We start from the raw sequence: 4159 nt of genomic DNA on the forward strand, positions 1-4159 counted from the left end.
AGCAGGGGAGCAGTTAGGGGGTGATCAGGCTGAGAGGCAGAAGCATTTAGGGGCAATCAGGCTGGCAGGTAGGCGAGCAGTTAGGAGCCAGCAGTCCCGGATTGTGAGAGGGATGTTTGACTGCAATGTTGTACATGGGATCAGGCCTAAATTGGCAATTGGACATCCCCCGAGAGGTCCCAAGCTGGGCTCAGGGACCCTCCCCTCCCAATGCACAAATTTTGTGCACCAGGCTTCTAGTACCATATATTTAACTTAATTTTCATCTATCTCCCCCACCAGGCCTTAAGCTCCATAAGGACAGGAATTTTTGCCTATTTTATTCACTTCTATATTCCCAGGAGCTATTACAGTGTATGGCACAGACTAGGCATTCAATAACTTTATGCAACACATCAATATATTAACAAAGGAATGAATGGTGATTCTTGTGGAAGAAACTGGTCCAAGATGCGACTGCTGTCCAACACAAGCTGGACCCTGGCCCAAAAGGTTGCTTACTGCAACCTCCCTCAGACTCTATCTGATCACTCTGCAGAATTCTTCAGCCCCTGCTGTAGAGCACAGAGATTCCTTTCATCTTGCAGCCCCCCAAGTCAAGCCTTGTGTGTACGTTTCCTTTAATATACTCTATTGGTCAACAGACTGGGAAGGTCAGCCTCTTTCGTTGGTCTCTCCCTGCCCTCTGCTTGCAGAGGGGGATCTTCAGTCCCAGGGCCTTTTCCCTAGGTCTGTGTGTACAAACAATGCTCCACGGACACTCTAACATCGCTGGCCCTATGAAATGTGCTTCAGAATTGTGGTGACAATGATTTCTGTATTGTCATACATATAATTAATAAGTCAACTATGTGCAATAAACAAACACTGCTGGGGACAGAAGACAGCACTATTTGAGACAAGTAGAGTCCCTTGTCTCCAAGGAGCTGTGGCTTGACCAGAAACGAAATTATCTGAAATTTGAACAACCCCAGAAAATCCAGTAAACATGGATTTGTGGTCTTAGACAATAATTTGCAGGAGAGTGACAAAAATGAAGTCTCGCTGCAACTCTTTAAAACCAAGGGACCAGCACAGTGATCTATTCAGTGTGTTGAGTCTGGCATATGCAAAAACTGAAGGACCTTGTTTCCTTTTTTTTTTTTTTTTTTTTCCTTTCTGCTTTAACAGAAGATAATTCTTTCAAGGGTCAGTGTTAACTTTTGCAATTGTGTCTTGTTAGCACTTTCCTGTCAACTTTTTCTGGTTGTGTCAATCTGGAGGAAGGGCCCAATGTAGAAGTCAGTTTTTCAAGAGTTGCATCAAGTCCAACAGCACTTTTTTCCTCACAAAGAGGCACTAACAGAACAGGAGATGGGTCAGGTGTGACTTCCTCTACCCAGGAGCTAATTCTAAATTTTACTCCAAATCGGGTGTATTTCTTTACAAGAGTGTGTTTTTCACAGGCTGTGAAACCACTGAAACTGGTTTAGCTAGTCTGGGCGGGGATGGGATTTTCTACCCACTATTCAATTAAACCCACCGGATAACTGAATCATCCCACAAAATGAAACAAGCCTGAATGTCTTTGGCCACAGCTAACAGCAATAAAGGGCAGGGCCCCAAAGCTTTATTTTCAGAAGGTAAATTCTTGTCTATGACACCATCACATCCATCTCCCCCCCTACCGGCCCCCTCCAACCCAACTCCAGTCTAGGCGGGGTTCCTTGTGTTTTGTTCTCCAAAAACAATCCTTTGCAATGCTTAGCATTTGTGGGTGTAATTAACTCTTTCGGCTCAGGAAGGGACAGGTCACATTCATTACAGTACCCCAGATGCCTGGCGCAGGTAAGTGACCCATAGATATATGTATTGATGACCAACTTGGGGGGGGGGGGGGGGGACGGGAAAGGGGGTCAAAAAGAGCATAGCATTTAACTGAGCCTTTATCTGAGCTCCATGCTGACTCTACCTCTTCTAGTTTTGTGACTCTGGAAAAGCCACCCAGACTTTCAGAGCTTCTATTTCCTCATCTGAAAAATAAGGATGATAATAATATTATCCTCCTCCTTCAGAGCATTTCCTAGGAGCAAATGTGATTATGGACTTGTAAGTGCTTAGTGAATAGTCAAAGCACATTAGCCAGAGTCAGTTACATGGTGAACATTTTTAAAGTGGATGCAATTAAAAAAAATTTTACGGTGGAAAATAAGATGAGTAACTTAAAAATGGAGAATATGATCACCTGTATCTTTGCCATCTGTACATCAATGATGACAGAGAATCATTAATCAGCTGCCTCCTGCATACCCCACTCTGGAGACGGAGCCCTCAACCCGAGCATGTGCCCTTATTGGAATCCAACTATGACTTCCTGGTTCATAGGTCTACTCTCAACCATTCAGCCACCCGGCCAGGGCTTGTCCAGACTATTTGACTGCAAGTTCCTTGAAATCCTGGGTCCTGGGTTATTCATTACTGAGTGCCAAACCCTAGGTCAGGGTTAGGCCTGGGCATATTCAAAATGTATTTACTGAGTGAATGACTACCTGACCACAATGATCTTCCCATTTCCTCCAGCTGCTGCACCCACTGTTTCCTCATGCGAAAGGCCTGTACTAATGCCTGGGAATCAAACTGCTTTACCTGAATCCAAACTCTGTCCCTCTTCCGGCGCTTGCTTATGAATCCACTCCTGAATTTTTTTCTTCTGGCATGGGGTCATATCTAATCACTAATTCTCTGGAGTAGCCAAATGACATCCTAATTTCTAAGGGTACTTATAGGTTCTGACTCTTCAGAGATGTATTAAGAACAATCGCCAGGGCAGAACTTCTAGGAAACTGACCCAATAAAAAAAGTTACCATCGCGTGGTGGCCAGAGCCTGAGAGGAGGGGAAATGGGGAGTTGTTGCTTAATGGGTATAAAGTTTTTGTTTTGCAAGATGAAAATGTAGTGGAGATTGGTTGCGTAAAATGTGAATATATTTAATACTTACTGTGCCCTTACAAATGGGTAACACAGCTTTTTCATCTCCTCAGTGCTGCTCTCTCTGTAGGGAGGGAGGAGAGCTCAGAGCTCAGAGCTCCTGCTCCTGTAAGCCAATGCCTCTATCACCTTCTTCTGCCACCACCAAGATCATCTACCGGGACCTCATCAGTCCTGATGGGACCTTCTCCGATATCTGCCAGACCTAGGTCATCAGAGACAAACTGTGCCTGGAGGTGGCCAAGAAGACGGTCAGTAGGACAGAGGGTAACATGGATGGCGTCATTGGTGGAAATGCCTCCACTGAAGGCCCCAAGGGTGAAGGTATCGAAAGCACAGTCGTCACTGGTGTTGACAGTGTCATGAACCATCATTTGCAGGAAACCAGCTTCACAAAAGAAGCCAACAGGCAGCACACCAAAGATGACACAAAATCAAAATGAAACATGAAGAACGGAGACAGCAAGAGCAAAGCTTCTCATGACAGGGGCTGCAAGACAAATCCAGCACCTCCTTGCTAATGTAGAAACCAGCAGTTCTGTTTTGGAGACCACATGAGTCCAGATGGCAGGGCCGCTCTGCTGGACCCCGTGAGGATGGTGTGATCCCGCAAATGATTCTCTTTAGGGATGGTTCAGAAATGGAAAAGTGTTAACAATCTCGCAATTTGACCTATCACCTGTCATTGTAACTGGCCGCTGTTTTTCATCCACACACCAGCTCAGGACAAATGGGACGATGGTATCTTGAACCCTTCGTTTATTTTTATCTTGATTTATTTGGAGCAGAGACATCGTTTTTAAGAAAAAACATGTCATGTAGGTTATCTAAAACTAAAGTGTATAAAAAATGGGTAAGACATTTTATGTGTATTTTACTACAAGTTAAAACCGTAATCATCAGACATCTCTACCATACACTGAAGAAAGAGGGCACATTCCTCACGGGATGAAGAAATTGCATTTTACTTTCTGACAGATTGATTGGAAGCTGAGAGGTGTTCTTATCACTTCCAGAATTCTTAAGCACTGATCTGTAGAAAACAGGAACTAAACACCAACCAAATATTTCACATTGCCAGACTGAAAAAGTGTGTGAAACCTATTGAATCCACAGAATACATGGACCAGAATAAACTCTGACATTTTCTACAGAAGCAAATCAAAGGACTTTTGGACTTCACTGCAGCAC

The 4159-nt window shown here is 44.1% G+C and overlaps 1 pseudogene; it reads left to right on the plus strand.

The window, feature by feature from the left end:
- The first annotated feature begins 3084 nt into the window (after positions 1-3084).
- Positions 3085-3696, plus strand: LOC118722755 (annotated as a pseudogene).
- The last annotated feature ends 463 nt before the right edge of the window (positions 3697-4159 follow it).

This window comes from Pipistrellus kuhlii, unplaced genomic scaffold (assembly GCF_014108245.1).
Source record: "Pipistrellus kuhlii isolate mPipKuh1 unplaced genomic scaffold, mPipKuh1.p scaffold_m20_p_1, whole genome shotgun sequence".
Lineage (NCBI taxonomy): Eukaryota > Metazoa > Chordata > Mammalia > Chiroptera > Vespertilionidae > Pipistrellus > Pipistrellus kuhlii.